Source organism: Acinonyx jubatus, chromosome E2 (genome assembly GCF_027475565.1).
Source record: "Acinonyx jubatus isolate Ajub_Pintada_27869175 chromosome E2, VMU_Ajub_asm_v1.0, whole genome shotgun sequence".
In the NCBI taxonomy this organism is placed as follows: Eukaryota; Metazoa; Chordata; class Mammalia; order Carnivora; family Felidae; genus Acinonyx; species Acinonyx jubatus.
In genome coordinates, this window is record NC_069396.1 from 39751346 (window position 1) to 39764355 (window position 13010).

Genomic DNA, 13010 nt, shown 5'->3' on the forward strand with positions numbered 1-13010 from the left:
TGGCTCTTCCTGGTGTGGGGAGGACAGGGCGGTTGTCAGGAAGGAGGCAGTGCGTGGGCTGGACGGGCACAGAGCAGGGTCTGTGATGCAGGCCTGAGCATTGCATGGGTCTTGGTTCTTCCCAAGAAGGCAAGATCTGAGTCCATCTGAAAAGGATGAGCTATGAAAAGCTGGCGTGCAGGGCAGCTGAGGAGGGAAGAGGAGGCCCCAGAAAGACAAAGAAACTTACAGCAAGATTCTGAGGGAAAATGAGGTGTCTTGCTCCCAGGACTTCAGGACAAGAGGACAGCTGTATGAATATTACTTTGCACAGCTCATTTATGCCCAGAAGAGAAGGTCTTTGGGGATAAATGGGGACAATGTTACCTGTGATCTCCAAATCTGTGACCACCTTGAGTGACCCCTAAGGCCTCTTGTTCCACCACTAGAAGGACCGCCATAAATTCATCTCTCCAGATTCCCTTTGACCATCCAACTCATCCAAGACCAGGCATGGTCAGCATCCAGCTTGAAGAGCCCCAGGGTGCAGTCACACATGCTGTGGGGTTGCTGTGGAGGGAAGACGCTCTGCTGGGCGGCCTCAGACCATTGCTTAACCTCTCTGGACCTCAGGGTCCTCACCGGCAATGTAGAGTCTACAGTATAGACTTCTCTTATTTGAACTCCTGGGCTTTGGAAGAAGGTGGGAGGAGATTGCGAAAGTGGGAGTTCTTTGGGAAAGGAAGGGGGTATTTAAGTGCAAAGGATGCTCACCAAAGCTCACTGTCTCCTGCCGTGGCCAACTGCCATAGAGGTTTTGGTGCCCCCCATCCCCCCACCCCAAGTCCCCTTTGCCTAGCTGGTGGGATCCCTGGCTGCTACAAGGGCAGGCTGCTGAGGTTGGACACCCGTACCCATCTCTGGAGAGTCACCCTCCTCCAGACACAGAGATACCTGAGCGGCTACGCCCTTTTTGGGGAAGAGGTCTCCATCTGATGACTAACTGATGGAGGGTGACAAAAGCTTTTGTCTAAAGACAAGACGACTCTAGGGTGCCATCCAGGATCCAGAGCTCCCGTGGGACCCAGCTGTGGCTAGACTCCAGCTGGGCCCACAGCTCTGCCCTGCTTCCTCTTGGCTTTCTCCCCTGCTTCATGCACAACCTCAAGCCCTACTGAGAGCACCGTTCCATAGATTACTTGCCCCAGAGTCCTAGACTCTCTGATTCAGGCGACTTCAGCTAAGACCCCAACATTCTGAGTCTTCCTATCTGCTGTTTTAATGGTCTTGGCCATAAGCCTTCTTCCTCAGCCCCACAGAGACGTTCTCCCCATCTCTTTTCCCAGAGCCCGCCTTGAGCCCGCCTTGGAACGGCAAGTCATCTGGGGCCGGGGACCTGCCTCTCTCCTGGATGTTTTGTTCACACTCTCTTTTCAAAAAACACATTTTCAATAGCTTTAATTTAATCAAAACGTTCTTGACTGAGATCATTAAAGCCTCTGAGAGAGGCATTTAATTCTAAATTCACCATATCCACGCGTAGCAGTTGAGTAACTGAAAAATCAACTTTATGTCATAATAGTTTGTTAGAATGTTTGTTTACTCTTCATCTAAGACACGCTAATTAAAAGAAGAGGACTTCACGAGCAATCCAGTTAGCAAATGGGATTGGTTAATAGATAAGGGATGGTTGGTAATTACAGGGAAGCCCATGCCCCACCCACATGGGCTGGGTTTCAGGGAGAGTCTGGGGACACCGTGCTGGGCTCCAGACTATTCACTCGGGTTCTGTCTCCTCCTTCACTGATGTCTGTCATGAACATCTCTGAGACACGTTTATCTTTGTTGAGTCTCGTCTGCCACCAGCTCTTTCTTAATTCATCCCGAAGGGATGTGATTAAGGACCCTTATGAATCTCTAGGTCACTAGGGCTGAGCTATTTCTACGTTCCCATAGACTTGGCTAGAAGCGTGTGGTTTTCGCTGCTCCCAGCATTAGTTCCTCATGCAGGAAAACTGAGCTGTCCTGGGAGGTTCACCCTCTGTCAGCTCCCGGAGACCCAGCCAGCCCTCCCACCTTCCCACCGCCCCCCTGCAGCAGGCGCTCCCTTCCTGACTTGGGGGTCTTGCTGCTTACTGATAATTCAGGAACATCTCCAAACACAGACACCAGGGGGCCTGGGATGCATTCGTTAAAGTGTAAAATATCAGACCCCCTGTCCCGCCAGTGACTCCCTTCCACTGCATCTGGCCATGTCTGCCTACATGCGCAACTGCACATGCACAAACAATTTTCTCTCTACTTCCTTTCCTCACACATTCAAGGCCAGTTACCCCACTTCCTGCTTTAGTTCTAGTCTCTCCCTTCACAGCCCTGGGGACCCGTGCCCGTCTTTACCATCAGCCACTCTAGGCCCTGCTCTCCCACCCTGGCTCAGGGCCAGGGATCCTCACCTCCCCATAGACCCTAAGATGTCAGAATGAGAAGGAACGTCACAGGCCATGTGGCTTCGTTCATTTTAAAATACGGAAACTGAGGCAGAGAGCCAGTGATGGAATTGGAAGGCTAACCCAAGGTCATTGCTCTATTTTAAGTCCAGTGCACAGTGAGACGTAGAGAACTCAGACCGACTCCATCCCTGTTACTCGTCTTCATGGCCCCTATGTTTTCCTAGCTCTGGAGTGCAGACTTCTGGCCTTCTGGTAGCTAAAAGACCCATTCAAGAGGATGTCGTGAAAATACCCCATGGTTGTGTTTAATGCAAATTTGAATTGGACACCTATAAAACCCTGTGATTCAAATATGAATAGAGTCTCGCTTTTCTGTGAAATCTAAAATAACGTGAATTTCCAACGTTACACCACTACGAACACGTGAGTCTTGAACTCGGTGCGGTTCGTATGGGAGGATTTCGGGAGAGTCCTGTATGTATAATCACGGAGGTGGATGACGATCCCAGGGTCCCTTAAGGGCACAGATGGCATCATTGATTCCTGCTGTCTCCTGTCAAACTGGCACAAAGAATAGGCTCTTGGCAGCTGTTGGGTGGGGAAGGGGTACGTGCGTGGACGCTCTCCACCTTGCCTCCCACGCAGGTCCTGCGGTCTCAGTCCTGTGCCTCTACTGGGCCAAGGCCTGGTGAGGTCGAAGCTGGGACAGAGCAGGCCTGTGAGCACAGGAGCTCTTTTGGAGGGGCTGGGCTCTGAAGAGCAGTTGGCCTCTGTGCTAAAACAGTGAGGATGATGGATTCCCCACAGCCAGGCTGCCGAGAGGTAGGCCGGGAAAACCGGGATGGGAGCCAGAAGGAAAATCTAGCAGGCCAAGGAACTTCCCTGCTTCTACGCCTCCATTAGGGAAACTTGCCCTGTGATCTCAGCCTTTTCGGTCCAGGAAATCCTGGCCTTGGGAGCTGCCATAAAGTGTGTGTTTGTTACTGGTTCCTGGAAGCCCCCTGCGCCGATGTCTGAAAGCAACTCCTTCTTCCTTCTCACCAGTGTTGATAGACGGCCTCGCGCCTCCCGGGCTCTGCCCTCAGCCCCTCACCAGCCTCTTATTTAATTCTCCCAACGACCACCTGAAGGAAGGATCATCACTGCTGCTTCCCAAATAAGGAAACTGAGGCCCTAAGAGGTTAAAGAGCCTCAGTTCTCTGCACGTTGGAGCTGGGTTTGGAAACCAGTGGACTCCAAACTGTGTATGCTGTCTCTTCTCCCAGATCCTGAGGTTCCCAGCATACACTGTGGTGGGACCCCGCACAGATCCCAGCCCTTGCAGAAATGGTACCTTCGCTGCGTAAACCAGGTGGCTTGGCCTCAGGTAGACGGCAGGACACCCCCTGAGATCAGCTCCTGCCCGAGCAGAGGCCAGAGCGACTGTCACCACCCCAAACCCGACAATACGGAGGCCGGGCCCCTGCCGCTGGTGGGAAGGCAACTTTGCAGCCACACCCCTCTGGCTCAGCTCGGTTGGGGGGGATCCCCGCAGACCACATCTGTGCCAGTTCTCACCTTTGCTCCCGCCATCTTCTTTTCCTGGGAGGCCCTCGTTCCTTCTCCTCGACCCAACCCAACTCCTTTCCATGGTCAAATCCAGTCTCCACCTAGAATTCCAGTGATCCTGGCTGACCTCTTCCCGTCCGATGCTCCATGTTGGGTTAGGCAGCACATATAAATGATGTAAACGTGAGTCATGTAAGTCAGGAGAGCAAACTGGAGTAATCTGACAGGGGTGAAAGCAGGGGGCGCAGGGCCTAGAAGAAGGATCATCTGCTGGTCACAGTAGTTTGGGGTCACCGTGTGGAAATGTAAGACCCGTGTAGCCAGACTTGACTTTTAAAAGGATGGTGGAAACTCAGATTTCATATGAACTATCCCATTTTTAATGTAAATTAATGCCCACTTATTTTTTAAGGTTTATTTATTTTTTTGGGGGGGGGAGGGGAAGGGCAGAGAGAGAATCCCAAGCAGGCTTCATCCTGTCAGCACAGAGCCCCATATGGGGCTTGATCCCATGACCATGAGATCATGACGTGAGCTGAAATCAAGGGTTGGACGCTTAACCGACAGAGCCACCCAGGAGCCCCAGTTAATGCCAATTTATAAAACTCAGTGTATACCAAGAAATCTTGCCTTTGGCCTGGATTTGGGTTGTGAACAACCAGTTTGCAGCCCTACTGGAAAGTGTGTGTGGCACTTGGCCCAGTGTCTGAGGCTAGATGACTCTGCAGGACTCCCCCAGTTTTCTACAAGGTGGGGGGGGGCTTCATTTCCCCACAAGGAGCTCCTGCCTCCTTTTCAAGAATAAGGAAGGTATAACTGATCACATTTTTCCTTGATGCTCTGGCTATTATGAATCTCAGCTTCAAAACCAAGCTAAATCACAGAAATTACTTCTTAAGTTTTTCCTTTGTGTGTGTGTGTGTGTGTGTGTGTGTGTGTATTTCATTGTAAATGTTCCTGTGCAAATCATCACAGAAATTTCATGAAAGACAAGGTAGGGAAGAATTAAATTAATACATGAGTTAAATAGGTGTTGGGTTAGGGACCATTTCTTCTCTTATCCTCACCTTGACCTCTTTCCAGGCCCATCTGATTGTTTGTATTTCTCAGGGTTCTTTGGTTGCAAGTAACAGAAGGCAACTCTGGCTGGCATCACAAAAGGGGAACTTTTTGGAAGACAAAGCAGTAACTTGGAGAATATAAGGAAGTAGAAAGAAAGAAAGAAAGAAAGAAAGAAAGAAAGGGAGGAGGGAGGGAGGGAGAGAAGGGAGGAAGGAAGGAAGGAAGGAGAAAGAAAGAAAGAAAGAAAGAGAGAGGAGGGAGGGAGAGAAGGAAGGAAGGAAGGAAGGAAGGAAGGAAGGAAGGAAGGAAGGAGAAAGAAAGAAAGAAAGAAAGAAAGAAAGAAAGAAAGAAAGGAGAGAAGGAAGGAAAGAAGGAAGGAAGGAAGGAGAAAGAAAGAAAGAAAGAAAGAAAGAAAGAAAGAAAGAGAGGAGGGAGGGAGGGAGAGAAGGAAGGAAGGAAGGAAGGAAGGAAGGAAGGAAGGAAGGAAGGAAGGAGAAAGAAAGAAAGAAAGAAAGAAAGAGGAAAGAGGGAGGGAGGGAGGAAGGAAGGAAGAAAAAAAGTGAAGAGCCCACCTGGGGAAGGATCTGGAATAAGAACTGTGCAGAGTGAGTCAGAATCTGACTCAGGTCATGATCTGAGACTGATGAATTCCAACCCCTGGTACCTGTTGCTCAGGATACAAGTTCAAGTTCGCCTGGATGGCATTCCTCTCTTTATCAATCTCATCAAGACCGTTACAAATTGGGAGAGTGAATCCCCAGAGGGAAATATGGGTGAAATTCAGGGAAAGAATGGATGTGCTAAATGGATCTCGTTGAAGTGTATTGAACTGAGCCAACCCTGGCAGAGTTAAGGAGTCCAGCATGGGAGCATTCACTCACTTCTTTATTTCTTGTGAATCCAATGGGACCCATCGTAGCTGGGGTGAATCATGATCCTGGGAAGGAGACCTCATTCAGGCGGGTGGACAAAGGAGGAAGCAGAGGTCCCCAGAGCTCCTTCTAGGCTCCAGAATGAAGCAGGCCTCACCAGGCCCCAGAAAAACACCCCAACACCCCCCCCAGGAACCTCCAATATTACCCCTCCCTCAAGCAGGCTTCTCGGCTCCCCACGCCCCTCCTCATGGACAGGCTGCCCTTTCCCAATGCTTAGCTCCCAATGCCCTGTTTTAAATCCTAATCTCATCCCTCAGGTATGCAAAGCTTTGAGCCCCTCTACACGCCTTGTAGTTAAAAATTTGAATCAGGTACCTGGGGCCTGGGATCAGAGCTCTCGTTTCTCAGATTTAGATTTGAAACTGGTCCGATGGTCTCTCTAAACCTCCGTGGCTCATGTGTAAAATGTGGATAACACCGGCCTTTAAGGGCTCTTGGGAGGATAACAGGGGGCCCTGTGCACGAAGACGTTCAGGGAGCATTCTCTCATTCTACCAGTATTTACCGAGCAACTACTCCTCGCCTGCCCATTTCCAGCCGCAGGGCTCATAGCAAGGCGGACCCACCCCTGCCCTCCCAGAGACAAAGAGAGCAGTCGCAGAAACGCACACAGACGCAGCCTATCGCCAGTGGTAGTCAGTACCGTGCCAAAGAACAAGCAGGGAGCGGGTGGAGGCGAGGTCCACCTGCAGGAGGGGAGGGCTCCCTGCCCAGCTGAGGGAGCATGCTCAGTGGACAGCCTCCAGTTGCGGCCCCTTGAGGACGGACCTCACCGCAGAGAGCCGTCTCCGGGGCCCCACCCTTCCCAGGGTGGCCTCCGTATGGGAGCTAAGCGAAGTGACCTGCAGAAGCCTGGGGGACCTCTGGCTGGGGACACTGGCTCTCCAGCTCCTGCCATCACAGCTCCACTTCTTTCTCTGCCGAGCCCTGCTGCCACCACCCTCTTCTCTGCACGGGAGTCCATCCCTCTTAAACGTCTTTCTTCCTGTCCTGCATCCTTGCATCTCTTCCCTTCTGTGGACTCGGCAGGGCACGAGGAAATCGACCACTTGTGATTTGAGGTAGGGGTCAGGGACAGACTCGGGGCGGAGCCCGGAATAAAATAAGGACAGGAGCGAAGAGATCAGATGGGGGAGACTGGTCTACAGCGGAGCCACATGTGCAAAGGCCCTGGGGAAGGGAGGGGTACAAGCCAGGAGGCCAGTGTGGTGGTCGTGGAGCGGGTGAGGGGAGATGCGCTATGAGGTCATGAAGAGGCCAGACGCCCAAGTGATGTGGGCCACGAGGTCGTGAAAATCCTGGCTTTTACCCCCCCAGTGAAATGGGAAGCCATGTGGGTTTGGGGCTGGCCAAGTCCTGTGATCTGTCTAGTTTTAAACGGAGCACTTTCCAATGTGCAGACAATGAGCTGTGGGGGCAGGGAGCCCGCTCGGGGAGGGTTTCGGTGGCCGCGGGTGTCAGGTGACTGCGATCAGCTCTCAGGAAGTAGTAAGGATCGTCGCCATGTGGTAGTGACGCGGTAATGACAGTGGTTGCCCTCATCGTGGCTGGTAGGTCAAGGGAAGGCCAAGGGACACTCTGTCCCTCACCCTGTGGCCCTGGGTTGTGGTATTTGTGCACAGCTTACCTGCACTTGGCCTCCCACGGCACCGCGGGCGTGTCAGGGCAGGGCCTTCGTAACCCTAACACACGTGTGGCTGCTCCCACCCACCCCTAAGCTCTGAGAGGACCACGCTGCATCCGAACACCCACCGTACAGGTTCTGCCTCAGCTCTGCCGCTGTTGATTTCATCCTCCAGAACTTTCTCCACTCATTTTTGCCACCGCGCCGTCTTCTCCGGCAGAGGGCCTGGACGGACATGGGTTCTTGGGCCGATGCTGCAAAGCTCAGCCTGGGACGTGGCCTGGGGAGGCCGGGCCTGCCTCCCCCTGCTCCTCCCGCCCGGACCGCCTCCTTGCCTTCCCGCGTCTCTTTGTCTGGCCACAGGAGCTACGGGGGGCTGCTGGCGCTGTGCAAACAGGCAACCCCGCTCGGAGAGGGATCTTGAGGCCCCAGCTCCAGAGCAAATTCCATAATCAACTAGACTGAGTGATGTGTTTAGGAGGCCAAGGCTGATACAAACTGTAATTCACATTCCCTGGGCGCCCTGCTCTGTAATAAAGCCTGGATGTCAGACAGCCCAGCCAAGAGCTAACATACCTGTTTGAACTAGTCTTGTGCCAATGGAAACACGGCAGAAAAGAAAAACATTTAGCCAACTGTCTGATGCAAATGGGTTCTTTTCAGCCAAATGAAGAATGATCACCTATGCAGGGCCGTACGGGTATGTTAAATGTTAATATGTGATAAAGAGTCGATCCACTCTTCTTTGGTTTTCATGAAGTAATGTCCCTGCAAACAAACACAGCGGTGGGCTTTCAGCCCCTGCCCGGCCCACCCAAAGTCCACCCAGGACCGAGCAGGGCCTGCCTTTGTCGTGCCGAGGGCACGTGGTGCCCACCCCCCGGGCGCTGGTGGACCCAGCGTCAGAATGTGAACACGTTTCGCCTTCTCTGCTTGGAGTTAAGCGGTACTAATTTGTAAGTGACCCCGGGCAATCAAAACTTCCATCGAAACACCATTTAGCATGAACCCCATCAGCAAATTTCAAAATACAGGTTTCGCTGGTAAAATGGCCCCATGCTGCCGTTTTCTAGTCAAATATGTATTTAGCCCCCCGAGAATCCTTTTTACTAAGCCAGCAGCTCTAGCATGCACAATGGTTTAATCGTATATTGTTCTCTGAGTACTAACCCTTTACAAATCATGTGACATAAAAAGAAAAATAAGTAACATTGTAAAGACAGTAATGAGAACCGTTGAGCTAAAGTGCCTCTTAAAGAAATCCTAATAAATTCCAGAATTTCTAGTCTTCTGGCAAGCTTTCCATTTAGAACAAAATCAATGATCAATGGCTCCAACGAGCCAGCATTAGGCTGGCATGCCTCCGGAGCAGGGAAAACTCATAGACGAAAGATGACATTTCAGGAAAAAAAGCTGACATTGAGTCCATCACTGTCATCGCTTCTGCCATAAAGCAGCTTCAAATATTAAAACATTTTTCATCTGTGCTGCATTATTGGCACCAGAAATTGTTTTCTCTCTGTCTGGTGCGTACTTGAACTGCAGCAGTGGTCCCCCGAGACTCGGGATTGTTACCAAGGCCTCATAACATATTGGCAGTTGACGTGGTGCTGGTCATGTACACTTGCCACTCACATGCGGAGCCTCCCCTCCCCCGGCCCGCAGGCGCAAACCGCTGTCCGCGCTGGGGACAGCCCCGCCCCGACGCAGAGCCTGCAGGGCGGTCGCCTGCCTGGGGGCGGGGGGCGTGGCGGGGGGGCTGCTTGTGACCCCGTGGCTGCCCGGGCTGCAGACAGACGTCCGTCCGGGGCCTTCCTCTGGCCGCAGCCCCACCCTCGCCCCTGCCTGGAGCCCAGGCCGCCCCCCGATCGGCCTCAGACCTGGCATCTCCCGGGAGGATGTCACAGGCCTGTGGACTTAACAAGGCTTTGGCTGCGGAGGGGGAAGTCTTTAAAAGAAGGCAGGCATAAGCCGCTTTTCCCTTCATTTCCGTGGCTCTGTGTCAAGATTCGGGGAAATCAGGATGCACCCCTTTTGTGCCTGTCCTCACAGGGCTCACTGTTTAGACAGTGACAGGTCAGCCCGGGGGGCAAATGGCTTGGAAGGGCGTGTGTGCCCTGGGTGAGTGTCATCAGCCAGTGCCCACCCCCCCCCCCAGAGGGTCACTCCGACTGTAGAGCATGGTCCTGGGGGACCCTGGAAGCCCTGACAGAACTGAGTGCCCTGAGCTGAAAGACTTTCCGGGTGTGTACAGCCCAGGAGGGGACCACAGGCCCCTCTGGGATGCCCATCTTTGTGAGAACTGGGACCCGGGATCTAGGTGTGGCTGTGGACATCAACCCCTCTCAGCCGTCACCCTTCAACTCCTTCAGGATGTCCTTCTTCTCTCAGGAGGGCACCCAGCCCTGTGGCAAGTGCACTCCTCTCCAGAAGAAGCTGCTCTTGGGGGGCTGGGCTGCCCGAGCTCGTTTCTGCACGTCTAGGCCGTGGGGTTCGCGAGGGCTGAGTGGCCAGTGGATGGTAGGACTCGTGCGTGGAGGGCCAGGGCCGCACCCTTGTGGCCTTTGGGCTGCTGGGCTTGGCAGGGTGGGGACACCCGCGCTGACGGTCAGGGAGGGCAGGGAGGGCAGGCACAGTGCTTACTCCATGAGGAGGGGCACCTGGGGCCCATGATGCTTCGGGTCATGAAATAAAACATGATAAAAACAGAGAGGGAGGCAAACCATAAGAGACTCTTAAAGACAGAGAACAAACGGAGGGTTGCTGGAGGGGAGGTGGGTGGCGGGATGGGCCGAATGGGTGATGGGCGTTAAGGAGGGTGCTTGTTCCGACGAGCACCCATATGTCATCATATGTAAGTGATGAATCACTGAGTTCTCCTGAAGCCAGTACTACACCGTAAGTTAACGTGAATTTAAATAAATAAATAACCATGCTTTGATTCTAAATAAAATCAGCAGAAAAAAAAAAATGGACTTTTAGGGCCCAAGCTTCTACTTGTCACTGCATCAATGCGGTTGTAAAATGGGGAGCCCACAGAGGCCAAGGGTCTAGGGCCCTGTGAGAGGTGGGGCACACAGCCAGGGCTCGGGGGTTGGGTTAGGGGCCTGGAAACCCTGCCGGGGGCCGCACAGCGTCTGGGCAGGGCTCACAGCCACGTCCGCACCCTTGCTGTCAGAGTCCAGGCCGGTCTGGCGGCTGAGCTGGGCCCTCAGGGTGGGAGGAGGGGAGTGAAGGGTGGGGGGCAGGAGGTGGTTGTATTCCCTGGCCCCTCTCCGTCTTGTGCCCACACGTCCAAGATTCTGGGGGACCCCAGGCTGGGCTCCAGGAAGCTGTGGTGCAGTGAGGCGATACAGCAAGGCTGTAAAGAACTTTAGAGAAAACGTGAGGTGCTGCAGCATACTGACTGTAGTAACCCGCTGGAGAGGTGGGGCACTCCCTGGGGAAGGGCCTTGGCGATGAGCCTGCAGGACAGGCCCCTGTCACGGGGAGGAGGCTGGTGCGACGCCATCTGATCACTGACCACAGGGAGAGGCCAGAGGAACTTGAAAACCCTGGTGTCCCAGACTCCCGAACCTGCCCTCTTACACCTTCCCCTGCCCCATACCTTTGCCCCTTCATCAGACGACCCCGCACCCATCACCCCGGGGCAGAAACACTCCAGGCGTTTCAACCACCAGCATGCGAGGCTTTGCACACAGGGTCCCCACGGAGGCTCATTTTCTCATCTGCCAAAGGGGACTCAGAGTCTCAAGTACTTAGCGCTTATACACAGTAGCAACTTGGAGGAAGCACTGAGAAATCAACAGCCATAGACCTTCACACTGGGCTGCTTTCTAACTCACTTTGCAGGCTTCTCCTTGCCCCTCTGGTTCGGAGAGTGTGCAGGGGACATCCCTCCTGCCGCCAGGGTCACCTGACATTTTGCATCTTGCCGATCCTTATTTTAACCTTCAGACCTCCGGCACCACCCCCTAAGCTCCCCACTCTCCTAGAGTCCCCATCAACTAAGAAAGGAGCAATCCAGGTGCTGGGAACCTGGTCCTTAACCCAAGAAAGCATACACATTTGACTCGGGGGGGGGGGGGGGGGCGGTGTGCTCTGGAGGCCAGGTTGCAGGGAGCTGAGCCCTCACTCTGACTCTGAGGCCTGCAAAGCCCCCAGGAGCAGAGCAGAGCCCTGGCGGGCCTGGAGGGGGAGGGGCAGGAGAGGGGCTTCAGCAGGTCTCCCAGCCTATAGACAAGGTGCAGCCCCACCTGAGAACCCCAGGCAGCGGGGCCAGGCTGGGGGGTGGGGAGGGGGGGGTTGGGAAGGGCACAGCCAGGTGTGAAGGAGGGAGGCTGGCATCTGGCTCCCACCGCCTGCCCGAGCTCCTGCTTTCCTCCTGCCTTTAATAACCATCCCCGCCGCAGAGGAGCAGCAGATAAAAACATGCCGGGTTTGGCAGTTCAGGCGAGTGGAGGGTGGATTATCAGGGCATTTAGAGGAAGGGGAAGGGAAGAGAAGGAGCGCGAGACGGAGACCACACAGGGAGCCAGCGCGCAGAGCCCCGCACAGCCATCTGCCGCGACTTCACTTGCCGCTCCGGAAACTGACAGACACTCCTTGAGCAAGGCCCAGGCCCGTCAGATGAGTCAATCAATCAAAAAAATTCTTATGAAACTTAATCATAGAGGGTCGTGTTAGGGAGTGGGGAACAGATTAAATTACCACGGTATTAGATACGGGAAATGATTTCTGTCAAAACCATCTTTACTGCAATTATAATATGTTAATTATGTATTTCATTAAGTAAGTGGATTAGAGTCTGCACAGATGAAATCATGTGGAGGCTTTGAATCATTTGCTGAGCACGGTGGGAGGACTCCTGTGAATGGAACCCGGTTAATTTGGAAAACTTTCACATGCTACATGCGATTTTTTTTTTTCTTTCATAACCCTGGCCCCCAGCGCCGGTGGAGGAAGTCCATGGCTCCTGGGTTGCTGAAAGGGTCCGGTGGCTGCCTCCATGGCCCTGGGGTCTGCACAGAAGGCTCATGTGTCCGGGAGAAACCTATCAGGGAGGTTTCCTGCCTTCTACTGTGGGCGTCCAGTGGAGAAGGCAATGCTGAGGGCTTCCAAGGGGGACAGACGCCTCTGTGCCCCTGCCCGTCTGCTAGCAATGTCGGCAAAGTCCTTACAGGGTTCGTAGCCAACAGGCAGCAGGTGCAGAGACAGGATGGCATGGCCATTCACAGCCACTGTGTGGTGTCCGTGTGCCTATACCCTGCCTACCTTGTGGTGCCCACCTGCTCTTCCCATTGACCTTTGGGGGAGCTGCCCACTGGGCTCCCCAAAGCTGACGTATCATCTCTGCAGTGCAGAAGGTTACTCAGCTATGGACCGATGGCCCACAGCCACGGGAACCAGATG